This window comes from Sebastes fasciatus, chromosome 5 (genome assembly GCF_043250625.1).
Source record: "Sebastes fasciatus isolate fSebFas1 chromosome 5, fSebFas1.pri, whole genome shotgun sequence".
Lineage (NCBI taxonomy): Eukaryota > Metazoa > Chordata > Actinopteri > Perciformes > Sebastidae > Sebastes > Sebastes fasciatus.
Window position 1 is genome coordinate 14,446,275 of NC_133799.1, and position 21,168 is coordinate 14,467,442.

Genomic DNA, 21,168 nt, shown 5'->3' on the forward strand with positions numbered 1-21,168 from the left:
TCTTTAAACTTTTTACCTCTGATGTCTTACAAATGACAATAAGATGTCTTGCCAATCATGTAAATTACATCTCAGATTCAATGGATCACGTTGCAGATAGGCAGAGGGGAAAAGCATTATGTTGACTGAAAAAAGGGAGGACAAGCAATTAATGCTATCCGAGCTGGGGTTTCATATCTCCAACAATCAAAAATAGATTTAAATGATCAGATGGCCCTAATGTCAGGCAGGCTTCCGCCTTCCCAGACATTTCGCTGTTAATACAGAAGGCTAAATTGCTTTGAGCTTATTTGTTATAATCATAGTATTGACACTCAGCGCTATGAATGGTGCCCATTACGTGTTCCAGCAGAAGCCCTGGAAATAGACTTTTAATTTGAATGTATTTCAATAACGTTGAGTGTAATGGATTATGGAGGCGCTGCCGCCTGATTGATTAGTTTCACCCTTTATGTACAGCACGAGTCGGGCCGCCGCAGCCTGAGATGTCCTTCCTGGGATAGCATTTTAATGACGGGCTGTGTGGCCTGACTTTGCAACTCGATGCGCGAGCCCACGGTGCAGCAGTGCAATCATTATGGTAAATGCTCATTGTGCTGTCTGTCTGGTGGGGACCTGCGATATTTCCTCCCTGCACATGCACCGTTCAGATGCATTAAAGCAGAGCCAGAGGGATCCCGACAGATGTTGAATGGTTGTTTTGTCTTGAGTACATTCGGGGGCTTTTTCAGCTTGGAGGTGATATCAGGTAGGAGCCACATTACGACTCATTTTGATGTTATAGCTTACAGCTGTGACTGGCAGATCAGTGGAATTAGATCTTCAGTAGATATTTGGAAGGACCATAGGGTGGCCATATTGTTTTGTGTCGTCGTTGTGGGAGAAACTAAGTTTGAAATCAAACATTCATATAAAAGCTGTCGGTCTTTTAAGGGGTTAATAGGAGTAGTGTGAGAAAGACTAACATACAGCTTTTTAGCCCAGTAGGCAGTAAGGTTAAGCACCTAAATCCCAGAGGCCAAAAACCAGATGTTGTCACTGCCCACACAGAGAGTGTTTTGGTATAAAAGCAATGACTGATGGGCATAGACTGCTCACTGGCTGATTGCAATCTGTTGCTTAAATGGGGCCATTTCGTAGCACAACCACCGATGCACCTCTTGCATTAAGTTTGTCGAGTTGCTGATGCCATGTTGAGATTTGTTGTGGGATGGAAAAAGCTAAGCCACTTCCATTTGTATTCACAGAGCGGCTCCGGTATCTGCAGGGTCCGTCTTTATGTGGCCGGTGTGCCAGCAGCACTGGAGGACAACCAGATGCAGAGAATCACAAGTTGAGCCGAGGCCGCAGCCGTGGTATCAACATGTGTCATCTGGATAGACGTGTCAATTTAAGTGTGCCGCATGCAATGTGTTGTGCCTTGAGCTGCGCTCCCTGCATTAATTTCCTGTTGTCTGAGTTCAAAGTGTTTGTCACCCCGGTGTCAGTCACAATGGCGGCTCCTCTCTCTCCCTCTCTCGCTCTCTCTGCTCGGGGACCTCGCCGCCGTTGCAGGAAATGTTGTTTTCCCTGAACAGTACACTGGGTCACTTGGTCGATAGTGGCAGAGGTCCGCTGGGGTCAGGGCAGCTGACAAGGGTGCCTACTGTCGCCGCTGCCCGATAAAATGCTCAGAGGATTTACGGCTCCTGTAGGGAGGAATGATGTAGAGACGGATGAGTGAAGGAGGTAAAAAGCAGTCAAGTCTGACTGAATTTCTTTTCTGCAGAATTTCTCGCTCTGCTGCTGTGATCAATACATAATGACCATGTGAAAGTGAAAGTGCAAGGCTGGTGGGCAAACTAGACGGCCAGACAAAACAAAGGTCCACTTGATTAAAACAGCGCCGCAGATTTAACCAGACCCTCTCTGTACACATTTGCTCAGAGGCATTAATCAACAGCGGATAGACTACGCTGAATAATAAGCAAGGTGATTATGCAGCATTGAAATGCCGCTCTTGTTGGTGATTCTTGGCATGAGCTGGTTTACAAGCCACTTGTTGGTTGAAAGTGATATAACAACACCAATTGGGAAACACAATAGTAAATCAGCGAGCAATCAGTGGGTTTCATTTACCTTGAATTTTGCACCTTATCCGTGGAAACCAGATTTGATTAATGGCTTCATTTAGCATCTGCGAGAAATTGCTAAAAAGCTAAAGAACGACATTTTAGTATTTCACTGTTTGCTGAATTTTAACTTAATCAACAATTAGGTCCAAATTGATGTGCCGTGATTTTTTAGAAATAAATATCTCAGAAAACACAATTTCTTTTTGACTGAATGTTTTAGCAGCATCACTGTGCCCCCACAAACTATGATTATCATCGCATGATTTATGGCATTTGTTATTATTCTCTCTTTCCTGCACTGAAAAAAGCTCAGTATTATGACTTACTGTGTGTTCACCAACACCCAACAGCTGTCCCCACAACTCATTCTGTCTTTTAACACCCAACGTGAGCTGATTCACAGTAACAAACAGTGAATAAAAACACTCTCTGACAGCAGACTCAAAACAATTTAGTGCACTTGTAAAGCCCAACAGTTCAATAACAGCACAAACCTGCCAACCTCAGAAAAAGCATCGACTCGTAATATCTATATAATTGGCACTGATTTGTAATCTGACACCTTTCAGTGCTAGTTGCTGTTTGACAGTGGGCATGATAATGAAAAGGTATCATTTTAGCACATCCTGTAATTAACCTCATGAATATATATTGGTTTGTTAGTTTTTCCAGCATCTTAGATTTTCACCTTGTGCATCAAATCAACACCCTCAGCAGCATCTCAGTGTTATTAAGCCACCACCCAGTGAAAGAAACTGCTGACTTATCCTTTCGTAGTATTTCTCTGCATGCAAAAAGGACTTTTTTTTATTACGAGTAAGCCGAATCTCTCAAGATAAAGTTGACGGACTGAGACAGTGTCATTCTCAAAGTTCTTTGACGTCTCATACTGACTGACAATGATCGTTTAAAATCGGCCTCGCGGGATTGCAGCGCTCCAAGTGAGGGAGATAAGCGCTAATTGGGGTCATATACTCCATAGCTTAATTCCCCAGCCTTTATAATATCATGTACATGGTATCGCGAGTCTGCTCCGAGTCAATTTGGAGAATCCATTACATCATTTAGAAAACGTTGACAGCAGTCAATGAATATTAGAGCAGCCATGCCGTGTGCAAGCCACTTAAAAGTGTTTGCAAGTGAAAGTATTAGCAGGGATTAGGAAATGAATCTTGTAACAGTGCAAGCAGGTGACAAGGAGCTCCCACAACTCATTCCTGGAGCGTTTAAACTGGTCATAGTGGATTAAAAGTCTGTCTTCCCGTGACGTACAAATGTATGATGGACGTTTACTTATAGACGAAAGGGACAAAAGTTTTCATGTTTGTGATTCTCTGGAGTGAGCGCTCGCTCGCTGTTGTTTTGGAAATGCTTTGTCGTTTATTTTTACATTTGATGGGTGAGTGGGGAATTATCAATACCTGTCCAACGTGGGCAAATAATAAATCACAACATCTCAACTTTAGGACATTAATGCAGAGGCTGACTGATATAACTGCTTGTTCCCAACGAGGGCTACAAATATCAAACTTTACGTGTTTGTGGGTTGTCCTGTTTCTATCTTTGTGAGGACTGATGAGTTTTAGACCAACAAAGAGTTTGTGTTACATTCAAAAAGGCAAAGTGAGGACAAGCCAGGATGATAGTTCTAGTGCACGGCAACATTTTATTATTTTATTGGAGAATAATATACTGCATGCATCATCCTGTTAGTATGTCTTTCTCTTGGACTTGATTTTCCTTTATTATTATTATTATTATTATTATTTTAAATTAAATTAATTTAAATTAAATTAAATTAAATTAAATTAAATTAAATTAAATTAAATTAAATAACAAATGTATTTATTCTTTTGTTTCTTTTTTCCTGTCCATTATGGACAGAATAGATGGCTGATGCTGTTTGTATTGATTGTATTATATCTCTTGTTGTGAAAAAATTAAAATCTCGTTAAACACATTTAAAAAAAAAAAAAATTGAGTTCACATTATCCATAAAGCAAGGTTAAGGTTTTGCATAATTCTACTGTCTTTGTGCTAAAAGCTTGTTGGCTCATTAAATGTGGACAAAAGAAGGCTAGTTTTGTCTAGGAATGACCTCTCTATGTAGTCTGGTTCTATGTTGATGTTGATTGCTCATTGATTGGACTCACCTGTGCTACACTACACTCAGTCACTCAGGTGGTTAGAGGCTTGTTGAGAACGAAGGAACTGAAAGTGAATAAGATCAGAGCTGGAAAGGTATTGTCATATATGCTGATGCCGTCAAGAAAATGGAGAATAATGACGAAATGGTGGCAGTAGAGGAGCCGGAGAAGGAGCTGAAGAAGAAATGGAGCTGATAGGAATATCTGCATTTGGGCATTTATTGCCATGGTGATAAATGGTGTTGTGGAAATTCAAGGCAAATCGGAAAGGATTAAGATGGTGCTGGACGCTACTAGATTTTTGAACCCTGTGGACATCTCTGGAGAAGATCTCTAGATACTCTGAGGGAAGGTTTTGTACCAACTCAGGCAACTGGGTCTGGTTATGTTGGACAATGGTATGACTCGTGAATGGGATCACTGAGAAGCTGTATGTGGCGATAATGCAACTCATGGATGCCAACTGCCATAAAACTCAAAGAAGAAGAGGAAGAGGAAGAAGAAGAAGTAGAGGCTTTTTGAAAGTCAACCTTCCTCAGATGTCTACCTGCAAGCCAGCAGAAGAGGTATTTGTTCTCTTTTAATTCTTCATTAAGTTCTCAATGTATTTTTAACTCCTTTCTTAGTTTAATTTATATTTCCCTATGGTAGTATTCAATGTTGATACAGTTTAGATACTCTCACTTGTTTCATATTTGTACTCAACATCACCTTTTGCTGCACTCACAGCAGTGCTGCTCCACCCTAGACCCTAAACCAAAATATAAAGATTGACACAACAATAAAACTCAACTTTTTTTCACTTCAGTTTCCTTCAGATTTGGCACTAAACTGCCCCGAGTAGCTCCTCCAGGTCATTCAACATCCATCTCTCTGCCCTCTGTGTGTCCAAAACCTCCAGATTCTCCTTTGTGCCTTTCAATCACTGTCTTATCATGTTATCATAGACCTGTGGCCATGTGGATACTACAGCCTCAGGCAGGTTTTGCTTACACACACACATCATGGAAACTCGCTCTTCCCAAGGTATAGGCGCAGAATCTAAAATAAAACAGGCCAGGGATGAGAATGTGGTCAAGAAGTTTGGAATAATAATTTGTTTTATAAAAAGAGTAATTAGTGCCTTGAATATAAAAATGTAGTTCAGTGAGAGGAGTCATTCATCTTTGTTTTAACGGATAAATTTGCTCATATTCGGTATTTTTCTTGTTAACAAATCTCATGACAAGACCCAAACCAACAATGAATTGATCTACTAACAAGTATGCATCCAAAGCCTGATACACTGGAGGCCTAAAGCTTATTTAATCCGTGTTTTAGATGTGGTTTGTTGTCCAAAAAACTATTAAAGACACATCAGTGAGCCAGAACATTGCACTGTGACAAGTTTCTTCATAATGATGAACACCAGCACTGTAGTTTATTTATTCAATCCCACATATATTGTCCTGCTGCCATAAACACTTAGCCTGATGTGGCCAGATGGTTTGTTACACAGAACCATCTGACAAGCCTTCATTGGAAACAGTTTGGAAAAGGGCAGGCACTTTAAAAAAAGAGAACAGGTGATTGGATGAACCATCTGTCAATCAAACTCTTGCCGAAGCCAGTCAGGATAAGAGCGAAAACATCGTTTCCATCGAGAAAAGCCTTCAGTGCCGTTCTTTGCTCTTCTTTCAATCAAGAAATACTCTCTAGTTCTGATATAACTGATGCTATTGCGACATCTACGTTAACCTCTTTAGGAGCCGCCGTTGTTGTTTAGAAAGGACAGTCGCTTCTCCGTGTCGTTGCATCACACATACCTAAACCACGCCCATAGCTGCCAGTAGTTCCTCACACAGGAATAGCATGTTCCTGCAATAGAGGAAGCAGCAGTTTCAGGACCACAGTCCTAGGATCGTGGCTAGAAGGTAACACGCAAATTGCAAAACTCTTTTTGCAAGTTTCGCAATTGAGGGTTACCTTCTAGACACGACCCAGTCCTAGGACCGCATGTCTAGGACCCTAGTTTTTCACGAAGCCTACTGTCTTCAGTGTAAATGCTTGTTTTAACATAACAAACGTTACTTATTTGAACCCAAACCATGATCTTTTCTTTCCTAATCCTAACAAAGTAGTTTTGTTGCCTAAATTGTTTCCATGGTTGCGGCACGTAACTACTACTACTACTAAATAATGCATATGTGGTCAGTTCACGCTATTTCTGTGAGATCACATTGCAGTGGACAGAAAGCGGTATTTGGGTGGAACAAAACTAGGGTCCTAGAAATGCGGTCCTGAAACTGCAGCCTCATATGTTGCAGGAACATAATATTGCCTCACAGGACACAAACGCATTACTTGAAGCCTGACGAGTTGGATTTTTGTGTGATCTTGTGATTCTCGCGTGATCTTGCGATATACGAGAATTCAGCTGCCCTAGAAGGTAAATAAATACTCACTAGAGCACCAAATATGTGGCTGAAAATGATCCCCAACAAATGCACTATTTACTCCTGTTAGACAAACTTAAAACTCCAGTGCCATCCTTTTATACCGTATGAAATTAGTTTTGTCTTTTTAAAAAATTAAGGTCATTCATGAGATTTGTTGACAGTAGCAAAAAAAATCATCAGCTTTATCCTTTAATTAGACAGACATTCAGGCTTGTCACACCATTCAGCATAGGCTACCTTCAAAATGTACACCGCAAGACAAAAATAACACTGCCAATTATGTCTATTACTTCTGGGTAAGTGGGCAAAATGTCACCTCTTTAAGGTTACAATTAGCATTAGGTTAAGGTCAGGGTTAGAACCTGCAGACATTTGTAGTTGAAACACAGCAAATCACTAGTGAAAGCATTGATGACATGGTGACACATGGCATGCTGCTTTGCCGCTTTAAGGTGCATTACTGCTAGAAAATAGCTGTGGGGTTTCTTCTGTTACACTGCCACAAGCTAATCACAACAGAACCTGAAACCAAAGGTTACACTGTTTTTAAAATTCAAGAGAAAGTCATTGACGGTTAAAGGATGTGACTTTTTTGCAGTGCATTCCGGCTGCAAATGTGTGCAATACGATGCTGGATAGAGAATATAGCCTGTATATTATAAGTATATTAATAAAAACATGAGCGCGTGCATGAGAGCCGTCGTCACAGGATACAGATGAGCGGGGAGGATCAGGTCACACAGAGAAGAGTGAGGAGAGGAAAGGGAGGAGGCTAATGTGGAAATGAAGTGTCATTGTGTTTCACCTTCATTAGCCAGAGTCACCACACGTTCTCACCTGGCCTCAGTGTAGTTAACCATCGCCGCCGCTGCCTCGCATAATGACAAAGTGCAGTAAATGGAGAGAGACACAGGGTGACACTCGCCTTGGGAGGGAGTGACTGTTGGAGAATATCGTCCCTCATCAGTCATTTATTAGCCGTTTTATCACTGCTGTCAGAGGGGGGGGGGAAACCTACAGTAACTTTCTTAGAGTTTTTATGTTCAGATTCAGACTCGAGGATTAAGGTCACAGTGTAGCTGCAGTCAAGTATATGTTAGAATAATAAAACGGCACCTTGGTTTGGATTAAGATACAAAATATAGTGTGATTGGTGGAACAGTAGGTAATGTTGTTGTCTCTCAAACATCCAAGGTTTGAATCTGTTCTGTGTGTGTGTGTGTTTCACATTTGAAGGTGACTTTTCCTCTGTGTCCACTTATACTCCAAAAGACATGAAGTCCTGGTGAAATGAATAAATAACCTGTAGATGTGACTTTGAATGTGTTTGTCTGTTTTAGGTGTTAGTCCTGCAACGGATTGGCAGCTGGTCGGATGTGATCTCCTGTCTACCAGCTCAACGTGGATCGTGATGGACGATGGATAAACCCTGGACATGCATAAGCAGGTAGAGAAAATGTATGAATGGATAGATGGTTGTGTGCAGACACCTCCTGGTCACGCTTTTCTTCATGACCAATCAAATGTTTGCAAGACTCTCTTTCACTACAGCTGTGTCCCACTAGTATAGCCAGAAAATAAAACTGCATTAGAAAAACTGGGTGTGCCACATGATTCAGGGTCGGACTGGGACTTTGAGATGGAGAGGCCCTTTATTGGGCAGTTTTAAGAATACAGACACCCCAGCTGCCACCTCAGTTTATATACTATATGAAAAGTTGTGGCTGGTCGAAATTACGGTAGAGCGAAACATCAATATCTGAGTACAAGTGAATGAAGCAAGAGATGATGCTGCCAGCTGCTGCTCCCTTTTTCTACCCACCGTGGCACGGCAGCTTTCTCTGCTGCCTCTCCCAGTCCAAGCCGCATGCAACGACTGCCCGTGACTTTTTTTTACCTGATAAATGCGTGTGTAGGGTTGCCAACTCACTGGTAGAACTATAGACTGGCTGCAGATGGATAGTGGCGGGCTGTTTTGTTTAGTAATAGAAACTCCTTTTAGTAAGGTTATAACTAAAAATGCATTCTTCATCTGATTTCTGACACACCCGTGGTGATTAAGACGCACAGAACCGCAACTTCTCTGGTCTGATGCTGGCCAGGGTCATTCCTCTCTTTTTACTCCACATGTTTTCTGTCCTCATCAACAATGTCAGCTGCCCAATAAAGGCAAAAAAATCCCTAAAAAAGATGGCAAAAAAAAAAAATATTAGTTGGGTAATTATGTTGGAAGTGGAAGAAGTTCATTAACTGCACAGTCAGTCTGTGACCTGTTGCCCCCAGCAAATTATAGTATTGTTGTCATCACTAATGTGAAAATGGAGGGAAACTAGCGAGCAGCGCTGAACCGGACACCAAAGCATTTCACAATACCACAATTACAAAACTGATGTCACGTTTGCTGTTAGTTTGTCATTCACAAATGAACACAGTGTATGTTTTACAACATAACAAAAAGATGCAAATCATTTGAACAGACCAAGAAAGTGACATCCTTATAGAGGTCTGTACATTTATTTCCAATCCCTGCATTGAACATAGATAGTCTTCCATCTCCCAGCAACTACAGACCAGGGTTACGTCCAAAATTCCATACTAACATGCCATTTAGTACGATAAAACAGTATGTGAGATATTTTAGTTTTCCGAAACATTAGTATGAAACCGATAGTATGCGAATTGCACACTATTTCCAGTGAAATATTACAGTATGCAACGCTGAACACTATAGTGTCATAAATATCCCACAATGCAATGCGGTGGTGACAATAACATTTATAACAAACGTTGACGGACAGATCTGTTAATAACGCTTCAATTTAAGTGTAAATATAAGATTTCACTTTGCTCGTTGTAATATATTTTTAAAATTAGTTCAGACTTTGATTCTCACAAATCATCGTTTTGGTCACGGGTTACCATGGTTACGTGTCTCCAACCGGCAAGGAGGCTCTCAGGGAAGTGACGACGTAAATTACAGTTCAGTGAGTTCTAAAAGATACATGCTACTATACATCCACACAACAGTATGTTGAACGATAGTACACATATTGAGTGTGTAATGCGTAGTATGTGATTTTGGACGCAGTAAACGTTCCAAATGTGTCCCAGTTTATTTCCTGTTGCAGTGTGACATCAGCGGACAGGAAGTAAACATGGACCCAAGCTGTTGCCTAGCAATGCAGTTCCGTTGAAACGGTCTATCGAGGTGATGCGTCTTTCTGAATGCGTCTGGGAATATGCTGTTTATAAAAATACCATCATTATTAAAATGTGTCACTTCATGACACCTGGATGCTCGAGAAATATGAAGCTGTCACATAACGCGGTGCGTTTTGTTGACTGAAGAAGATTTCAGCATCTTGATATTGGTCAGTCACTTCGGGTTGTACATCACCGCAAGGCAAGGTTAAAAACACTTCCCAAGAGTGTGAGTGCGTGCTTTGCAGACATGGGAACGATAACAATTAAAACCCAATAAGATAAACATAAAGAAGACATGAATGAGATAAATGAATTAGACAATTGGAGGCACAAGACCGAAACAAGCAAATACAACGATAAAACAGGCATCAAGTCATTGAGATGACATTGAGACACTCGCAGACATGTTTAATGATGAGCCCCGGCTTTTCCTTTTTGTACATTTATTTATTCTTTCTTCTTTTATGGCGGAGCGTTTTATTGCTGCAGCTGTTGTTTTCCATGTCATTTGTATTAAGAGATGAGGCAGCATCCACTCCCATCATCGGAAACACTGACACCGCTGTGATTTATAATCCCTGTGAATAATTTGCAAAACATTCAATCTCTCTCTCTGTACGAGATCCACCGATATAAAGCTCCTCATTTAAGACGACCCGTGGGATGTTTAGGACAGAATCTCGTTCAGCGTGGCCGCTGCAGGCTGGAGGCACGCTTGGCTGCTCTGGACTTGTTAAGAGCTTTGTCATTAGTTGTTAACTTTATTTAGAATAAAATAGGCCTTTCTGGTGGTAGAGTTTCCAACAGTTGGGTTTTTTTTTTTTGCTTGCTTCAGTGCTATGCATCTTGAAACTGTAATAGGAAGTGTATTTCAAAATGACATGGAAATGTTTGTGTGGACAGATATGCAGACCGCGTCCTCAAGCTGCTGGGTATGTTTTTCTTTATTTGCATTGCCGCATAGATAAATCACTTGACACCTTTATAGTTTGTGCTACGGACTACAGAGAATTGCTTTTTCTGGAGGAATGCAGCACCTTGTGTACATAACCGTGGTGTGCTAGTCGATTTATCATCAGACAGTAATTTAAGTAATTAGGGCAGTGATAAATCTAATTTTTTTTTTTCTTTTTAAAAGGTTCAGGGACAATAATGTGCTGTTGAATAGCGGTTCAAGTAGTGCTTTACACAAAGTACAGCAGTAACTGCAGGACATAAATGCTATATAACTTTAGCTTTAGTTTCAGATGTGGTAATATCAACATTTACATAGCCCCCAGCTTTATTTCAGATCACATTTATTCTCTTTCTGCTCAAGCAAATGAGTAAATATTTATTTCTATTCTGACGCATGATAGCACATCAGCTCAAGGGTTGTATCAAATGTGCCCCCTTTTTTTCCTACCATATATTTTGGAGGCAATTCGTAGCTACAACCGTCCTGATCTCCTCTGAGGCGTGCCCCAGATGAAACAAAGCATACACCTCAATAGGTCTCCGTGGGACTGGCGGCTATCTGACTGGCTCTTGGAAGATTGACAAGTGAGCATTATTTTTCACAGGAAAGTGGCAGGCAGTCCCTTATGTGATGTGGAGGCATGCGGAGGGCTGCTCTCCGCTATCTCTCTCTCCATGTGTCTTTCTTTTTTTAACACCTCTGCTATTCAAGCAGGCCTCTGAGCATTTAAATGATCAGAATTCCGCAACATGGCTGTCTGCCCCCGCGCTGTCAAATTTGGACGGATATGTTTCAGCAAGTGAGAGAGGTAGACATGGACGATACACAGACGCCGCGCACACTCACACACACACATACATTTGCCCACAAGTCCAGCGTCGCTTCTGCAGACAGGCAAACGCCTCTCGGCATAACCGGCAGTTGAGCCACGCAGGAAAGTGGAAAAATGTGCTCCTCAGTGGAGATGCAGTCAGTCATACAGCTGTCCAAAAGCAGCAGCTATCTGTTCAGAGGGCAAAAGGCCACAGTCTTTTTATTCAACTTTCACTCAGTCGTCAACTATGAAATCTAAAGTGAATAACCTTTTTATCATCCAGTGTTTTGCAGGAAATAACTGTACTTAAATAGTTTATTTAATAATCCCCATATACACTTTAAGATTTAAGATTGTGTTCTTTGTTTTAAAATGTCTTTAAATGGTGACTTTTTGGATAGCAGGCTACAACATTAAAGATAGAAAGGATTTGATAGACAAACATTTGTGTATTTTGAGGTTGTCAGACCAGATGGTCAAGACGGATCCCTAAAAACACACTGTCCATACAGTGTTTAACTCAAGCTATTTAAGAGCATATGTGACTATACCCCAAATTAGATGGTCAAATGTATGTTCAAACACAAATTTCCCAAAACGTTATGTTCTCACAAAATGTCATGGTTGGGCTTAAAATAAGTACGTAAAATATGTATGGAAAAAACGTAACATCAGTACGGAAAACACATCACAAACGTCAATAATGTAACTTATAAAACTAAACACCAGTTTTCTTTTCAACCGGCTTTGTATCGTTGCAATGTGGCTGCTATGTGCAAATGAACAAAAATCTGCAAAGTTTTCCTAAGATACTACGTTTTTAAGGGCCATAAAACATTCCGGTCTCACAGGAAGGCTATAAATAGCACAACATTACAAGGACAGTCCGCATATCATGAGGACGCATTTTAAGATTTTCGCGTGACATTTGTACGCTACATTTGTACGCTACATTTGTACGCTACATTTGTACACCACACGGTAACGTCCACACAGAAACAACGTAACGTACGGAAACAATGTAACGTATGGAAACAACGTAACGTACAGAAACAACGTAAGGTACAGAAACGACGTAACGTACAGAAACAATGTAACGTATGGAAACAACGTAAGGTACAGAAACAACGTAAGGTACAGAAACAACGTAAGGTACAGAAACGACGTAAGGTACAGAAACAATGTAACGTACGGAAACAACGTAACGTACGGAAACAACGTAACGTACGGAAACAACGTAACGTACAGAAACAACGTAACGTACGGAAACAACGTAACATAAGTACGGAAACCAGGTCACAAACATCACAGAACAAAAAAACACCGGTCTTGAACACTGGTCTGGTTGAAAGTCGTGTTTGTTGGACCCATACACCTCCCCTCCCGCCCGCTATAATCAGTCTTTCTCGCTTTTTATTCTACGTCACTAGCTTTGAGCGTAGCATATTTGCAAGGATGCATTTACATTATAGTCAGTGCAGACCACATAGCGTGCAAATGACACGTCAAAAGCAAGAAAGACGTTCTTATTGCACACTAAATGTCTTGAGCATTATCGTGGTTCTTTGACATAAAATATTTTTAAATGATGACTTATTGGTTTGAGGATAGCCGGCCAAAACATAAAAGATAGAAATGATTTGATAAAACATAAAGATTTGTGTATTTTGAGGCTGTAAGACCAGATGATCAAGACGGATCCTTAAAAACACACCGTCCATACAGTGTTTAACTCGAGCTATTTAAGAACATATGTGACTATACCCCAAATTAGATGGTCAATTGTACGTTCAAACACAAATTTCCAATTATACACTGCAGCCATATGACACACAACAACACAAATATGTACATGGATCTTAACTGGTAGCATTTGGATATTGCTGAGCGCAGATGTCACTGTCAACACAGACTGATTAAAGCTGATAAGAAAATAAATAAGCCACAGGCAGTCATTGTTATTGACAACACCATAGTGTGCCTCTAGTGAGCCAGAGCTTGCCAATTTTCAGGGAAAAAAAGCACAATTTAGTCGGCGAGGCTAGATCTGTCTCCGTGCCTGCCTGCTGGCACAGAGGGGAATATGGCTTCCTCCCGTGCTCTTATCGCTCGTCATTTGAATAAAACATGTTTATGTTACTATGCTAAATAGTGGCGTGCTCAAGAAGTCATTTTAAGTGGTGGTGATCTGTCTAGATTTAGACTAAAGAAGAGACTCGTGGAAAATTAACACTGACAGAGAGCTGGACAACGGTTCACAGACGCGTCACGGCGGCAGGTGTCACCTTTCAACATTAAGTATTTTAAGTGATGCGACTAAACGGGAAACCCTGCGAGTATCCCTTTTATTTTTAAAGGGAATTTAATGAAACTTGGCACAATAAACAAATTCTGGGAGGCACACTTGTGTCACGAGCAAGTGATTTCATTTACGGAGCCAATAAGTCCCGCGTCAGACGGAGGAAGAGAGAACGAGACAGAGCAGCCGACAATGACTGCATCTGCCTGCCTGCTCCTATATACATCAGTCTGAACAGAAATGCCTTGTGAATAGTAGATAAGCTCACTGAGTGCTGGGCTGCTGCCAGCACTGATCGATCTGGAAATGTTATCTTTGGGTGATTTATCTGGAGGCTGCTATTTTTGTCTGTATTTTTTAAATTATTATTCTAATACCTTTTAATGAAATCTGGAACATCTTTCATATCTCGCCTGACTGAATTGAATTTTAGAAAATATAACGCTGACCCTAGATAGTAGAGTGCATTTCAGTTCATTAATAAGTCTTTTTTATATTTTATCTCATGCATATTAATCACAACTACTAGCGTAATATCTAAAATACTGCGGTGGATTTGTGCTGCAAATCTGATGGCAGGGAGCAGCGCCACGGCGCTTAAATCTGCTCCGAATGTGAGCCAGGTCTTGAGCTGACCCTGTCACCTGGACGGGATGTTAATAAATCGCCACGGAGCAATCTCTCCATATCTAGACGTGGAGCTTTTGCTGGTCAGCAGAACACGTGTCTGCTTACGCTGAGAGATGTCACAAGCTGCCTCTCCTGCCCTCGCAAACAGACTGGAAAAAATTGACATATTGGTCACAAATAGTTTCATCTTGCCGGGGAAATCCAATATCCCCAGGATATCTCTGGGAATCATCCGTTTCACCGTGTGCACGGGATTCTGAAGAGACCTCAGAGTCCTGAAGCAGGATATGTAAGCATTACGATGGCTATGATACACAACATTGACATTCTGAAAACGGCCCGGTCTTTGAATTTTCACAGGGGTAATATTGAACAAATCAAATACACTGTATCTTGACAGTGATCTAAATCCTCAGAGCCCTTTTCAAACTATTTGGATATGAGATGCATCGCTAACTTTCTGCAGAAGTGCCTCCACATGTCACGCTGTTGACTTTGACCCTATTGAAACTGTCTAAAGGGAGAGATTGAGTTTCATTCGGTGGAAAAGTTCAATTTTGTGGGTGAATTGCGTTTTCCTTCTGATGTTAAAATCACACCGCGTTAATGGTTCTGTAATTGTTAGACTTAAATAAACAAGGAATACATTTTCTTTCTAATGCGACCAAGTGTTCGGTTTCAGATCCGTCGTAATGGTAGTTGGCAGGGTTGAGGGTGGGGAACAGCTGTAGGCTCCCCATGTGTGCCCAACAAGCAAGCAAAGTATGTGTGTGGGAAAGAAATGCAAACACGAAGGATCCTTTTCACTGCTGGCTGGCTGAAAACGTCCTTCACAGCGTCTAATTCACAGATAGCCCACAAAGGAAGCAAGGTCTGACATGACTAATCTCCTGATTCTCTGACAAATAGATAATGTGCGGCACATAGAAGAAGCAGAAGGAGGAGGATGGAGTACAGAGACACTCCAATAGCTTTTGTTTCTTTGAGTGTGGCATAGATGAAAACTATATATTATTTTTCCTGTAGCAAAAGGCTAAATGCCATCCAAGGCCACATTAGATGCAGCGAAACCTCTTTGGACAAGGTTACCAAGAACAGTATCGTTCACAGATGTAACTCCACTCTGAGGGAAGCTGCAGCTGCGACGAGACGGCTTAATTTGGGAAAATAACAAAGAACTCAATCCATAAAAAGCTGTGTTTTTTTTTCTCCACTTTTTATTATAAGACTCTCAACATTGCACACTTCTTCCTTGTTAGGAGAAGATCAAAGACTCTGTGCTAATTAATATTGTGTTCAGGGGTGTACTTTACCTGGATGAAAGGCTTGATGATTAGGAATTATCCTTGTTTCATGTGGAGGAGGGATGGAGGTGCATTCAGGTGCAGACATGTTGCACAGGCATGTTTACTGGTAGAAAAGAAACACGTTTTTGAGGTTAAAAGGAGCCGTTTGAGGGAAAAGAAAGTAGAATTGTATTTAAAATGATTGTCATGAGTTAAGTAAGGCTGATAAGCGCTTCTTTTGCTTCATCTATCTGAGGTTACAGTTACAATCACATAGTTAGAAACCACTATGACACAAAGATAAAAAAAATGTTTCCTACAATAGCTGAGCTACAGTAACAGTGTGGCTCTAGGAAAGGCAATGTCAGTTTGAAATATATCTTAACATCTGGGATGGGATGTATTGGCATGAAATTTTGGGCAGACATTCGTAGTCCTCGACTTTGGTGATCCGTTGACTTTTCCTCGAGCACCACCGTGAGGTTGGCATGCGTGGTGACTAGTGAAATGTCTCAATTATTGGATGGATTAGCATGCAATAGATGGAGATGTTCATGAACCATAACAACATTAATGATCCCTCAATTTCCACCATCACATCAAAATTCGAATTTTTCCAATACTTTATTTAGTTTATGACCAAATACCCGACAGTAAAGTGGCAAATGTACAAGAAAAAACTCACAAATTTGCGGAATTAGTCCTAAATTTACGAGAAGAAAATTTGTGAGTTTTTTTCTCCTAAATTTGCTTCTTTAATCTCAGAGAATATCTGTGTTTTTTCTTGTAAATTTGTCTTTAATCTTGGAAATTCAGAGTTTTTTCTCTGAATATTACCCCCTCCCCCAGCCCCATAATTATTATTATATATTCTTTTACCTACAATGGCCCTATTATGCCGTTGTAGGTACAATTATATGCTTCTGTTTTTCAGCTGTGAGCTGCTCCTTCATTTCCTTTTGCATACTGTCTGCTTTGAGCATACTTTCCTTTGTCCCTTTTCTAGTGTGAATACATTACATACTCAAAACCCGTCTTGAATCGGTATGTAGTATGGATTTGTTTTACATTTGTTGAAGCTTTTATCTTCTAGCCAGTGAAGAGGCACCATTAAGAGTTGGTGCTTTTCCTCAAGGATGTATAGAAGTTGATGGACACAATTACTGTTGTAGAGAGCTTTCAGTTACAGGAGAGTCTCTGTAACCATCAGCCACCCTGTCACACACACATACACACACACACAGCTACTGTATGCACACTGTCAACAAGCGCAGGGAAAAAAAACATAAAAGATTTCACAGGCTGTGCAGCAGGTGACTTTGCTACATGCCATTAGGCCATGTGGAAACGTCTTTATACAGAAATATGCTGTAAGGAGGCACACATTCATCACCCTGACTGTGTTATCTTCTGAGTCATGCGCTCATATGCTGAAAGACTATACCGCACCGAAGCAGCAGGGAGAAAAAAACATCTTCAATTTACAGCTGTGCGTCTCCCCTGCTGGGTCTGCATGTACAGCATCAATCCATTCACAGTGGGGAAATATTACACAGTCGCAAACACGAGGAAGCAGAGAAACAAACATGCTCAATATACATATCAGACATTTCAACCAGTCGTTAATAGAGCCACGGCTTCTCTTTCTCTTTTCTTGTTCTCTATTTCTTTCCCTCTCTCCATGTCTCGCTCCCCATGTGTGATATGTCAAAGTCTTATTTCCATGTCCTGGCGCCACTTATACTCAAGGCAAACACAGGGCGGTATGTGTTGATGATTGTCAGCAGTGGCCATTTATCATCTGTCAAGCTTCTGTCCTCAGAGGAGGTAAATACACCCAGTGAATTATGGTTGTTTTAGTCTGCAGGCGGAATCCCACATGACAGCCAGCAGAAGGCCGTGACAAAATCGTTTATGAGGAAATAGTTTATCATGGCCATGGTAAACAGTGTCCATCACACATGAGAAGAGCAATGGATGTACGACTTTGACGGGGGGAGAAACTTGGAGACATTTGGGAGCTGAAGTGGAGGCATGAAAGATGTAATTCAATGTGATGGGGGAAAAACAACATAATCATCATGTTTTTGTTGTGCCTCATTTTGCTCAATGTTGGATCCATCCATGTGTGTGAATATTGGTGTATCTGTCTTGGAAATAGGGACGGAGTACGGTGGGGATTATAATTCATATCAAACTCAAAGCTGTGTTTTCCTCGTCAAAGGGAGGACTGTGTTTGTGCAGCTTCAGTGTGCCGCGAGTTTCCACTTTACATGGATCACAGATCTGACAGACTTTTATCGTCTAGATAATTCACAAGAATAGGAAAAAATCTTTGCAGTGGTGGAAGTAGTATTCAAAGCCTTTACTTACGTAAAAGTAGAAATGTGAAGTGTGCTCTGTTAAAAGTTAAAGTCCTCTATTTAAAGTTTTACTAAAAGTATACAAGCATTAGCAGAAAAATGGAAAAAAAATTATCATAAGAATACATTATGCAGGATGACGCCTTCCAGAGCGTTATTATTTTATGTATATGATTTTATTAACATTATCATATGGGCATTAATGTGTAAACAGCATTTTAATGTTAAAGTGTAGATATGTTTTTGGCATACTACACTATACTGTGACATTTTTATGACATACGGATGTATTTATTTATTTTTTATGACATACTATACTATGACTTTTTAACATTTTTATGACATTTTTATTGCATACCATACTGTGATATTTTAAATGACATAAAATATTCATTTATTTCTTATAACATAATATACTATTACTTTTTAATGACATTTTTAGGGAAAACTATACTTTGACTTATTATAACATTCTTTATTACCTTTTATGACATACTATACTATGACTTCTTATGGCATACTATACTGTGATATTTGTTATGACTTTTTTTTATGACATCCTATATCATTAATTTTTTTATGACATACTATAGCTTTTTTTTATTAGAATACATTTAATTTTTTTATGGCATACAATACTATATTTGTTATGAACTAGATAGTGTGAACTACTTTATTCACTGTTCTGCAGTTAATTTACATAATACTCTTTTAAGCCGATTATGTACATGTATTTAGTAAAATGTTAAGCTACAAGGTAACCATTAACCATGGATGTCAAATAGATCCTATTTAATGAATAGGTGGCATAAAATGGAAATACTCAATCCAACATGTTTTATCGTGAATGTACCTTGAAGGTAAAAACTTCAGAGTCTCTCATAATACCATTTACATTAACATAACAATATCTAAAGTAGCTTATATCACGTATAGAGAATAAATTATTTCCAGTTGAGGTCGGCGAAGCAGAGACGTGAACAATGATCCAGTGTGTTTCTCACAGAAGCATAAGCAACATTCCTGATGGGAAGTCTCTGAGCGGTTCAGCCAGATGGACTGCGTTGGGATGGGGGGTGGTGGGAGCCGGTTCCACATCTCGTCCAGCGAAATGGATCAATCATTAACAGATTTGACCCCTCTTTTCCTGACTTTCCTGGTCATTTCTCTAAGAGTCCTCGGAGAATCCCAGCACACGGACCCAAACATATGGAGCAACCAGATCTCACGGGAATACGTATCATTAGCACAACATTACAAGGACATTCCACGCGTCATTTGTACGCAGCTTATTGCGTCAGAAACTACGATGTGCGTCAAAACTACAGTAACATCTACAGTTGTGTTTAGGCAACAAAACCACCTAGTTAGGTTTAGGAAAAACATCGTGGTTGGGCTTAAAATTAGTACGTACACTAAGTAAAATACGGAAACAACATAACATAATTACGAAAAACACATCACAAACGTCCCTAAAAAAGTCTTTCTCACTTTTTATTCTACGTTACTAGCTCTGAATGTAGCATATTTACATGGATGTGTTTACAATGCAGTCAGTAACTACAGACTACATGGTGTACAAATGACACGCTAAAAGCAAGAAAGCTGTTCTTATTGCACGCTAAATGCCATGTGAATTATCGGGTCATTCGTACGCCTTTACGTGCGACCGGGCTGGGTATGGAGAGATATATGTGCCTGAAAGCAAAGATCTTTATAAACAACTTTTCTAAAAGTACTAAATGCTGGGAGGTGCAGTTAATGATGGCCCGTCACACTTGTGGTTCAGGACAGCTTTTGGAATTTGCACTTGTCAAGTTTGGTAATCTCCTACCGTAAATCCACATAAGAGCTGCCGTTGAAACCCTAAACTTTCGCCAGCAACATCTGTATGCTGGCAGGTGCTTGTCAAGCCAAGACAAAATATGGTCCAGTCTGACATCCAGTCAGCCCACAGTGCAAGTTGCTCATCACTCGCCATACAGTACGTAGCCTCATAAAAAAAAGTTCTGTGAAATGCCAAGACCTTGATAGTTTCTGTCCTAATCTCCTTTTAGGCACCAATTCAAAATATCTGGGCTCGTATCCAGCGGCTTAAAAATAATGACTGTCTCCTGCAGTCCTTCCTTCGCTCAACCAGTCATTTGGGCCTCACAAATCTCGCAGTGCCATTTGCTTTCGTAGAACCATGTTTCTGTTTCGACAGTCCCCCTAATAACGTGTTGAAAATTGGTGCACACGCTGTCAAAGTGTTGAAACGATATTTCAGATGAAGGGATCATTAGTGACGACGGAGGCTGATCAGGAGGTGACCCGTAAACGTCCAGGTATCGGTAGGAGTGTCTGCTTTGGCTCACAGCAAATGGTGTGTTCAGGCATTTCAACCACTTTATATTCCATTTGGAGAATAGGAGCACTCATGCATTAAAGGATATCTTGTTACAGTTGCTATTGAGGTGTCTCCTCTGAGAACTGTCTAAATTGAAAATTAAAAATAATTTCACAATCTATTACACTCAATTTAAGACATTGTCAAAACTGTTTTGTCACATTAATTATTTAGAATATATGTAATATTTAGTAAGATAAATGCTTTTATTGAATGTGATGATGACCGTTTTTGCTCTAGTGTTAACCTTTCTATCTTGATAGGGAAAATTCATATTCATAAAGCTAAATTTCTTAACTCAACCTCATTTTTAAGCCGTTTTTAATTGAAATTGAATGTTATTTTGAGTCTCACAAATTTGTAATAAATAAGAAATCCATGTTTGTAATAAACATTTATTCAGAGATGTTTATCTGAATAAGTCTGTCACTTTATTTATTTATTTATTATTATTATTATTATTATTAATAATAATAATAAATACTACATTTTGATATTATTTTTCTTCTTTCTTTATTAACTAAAT

At 40.0% G+C, this 21,168-nt stretch overlaps 1 long non-coding RNA gene across 1 annotated transcript in view; it reads left to right on the forward strand.

Annotated features, from left to right (window-relative positions):
• Positions 1–4,261: 4,261 nt before the first annotated feature.
• Positions 4,262–21,168, forward strand: part of LOC141767660 (uncharacterized) — a 69,564-nt gene continuing 52,657 nt past the window's right edge. The window contains exons 1-2 of the long non-coding RNA XR_012593909.1: positions 4,262–4,827; positions 8,040–8,146. This is a non-coding gene — a long non-coding RNA (uncharacterized LOC141767660). The remainder of the gene's footprint in view (positions 4,828–8,039; positions 8,147–21,168) is intronic.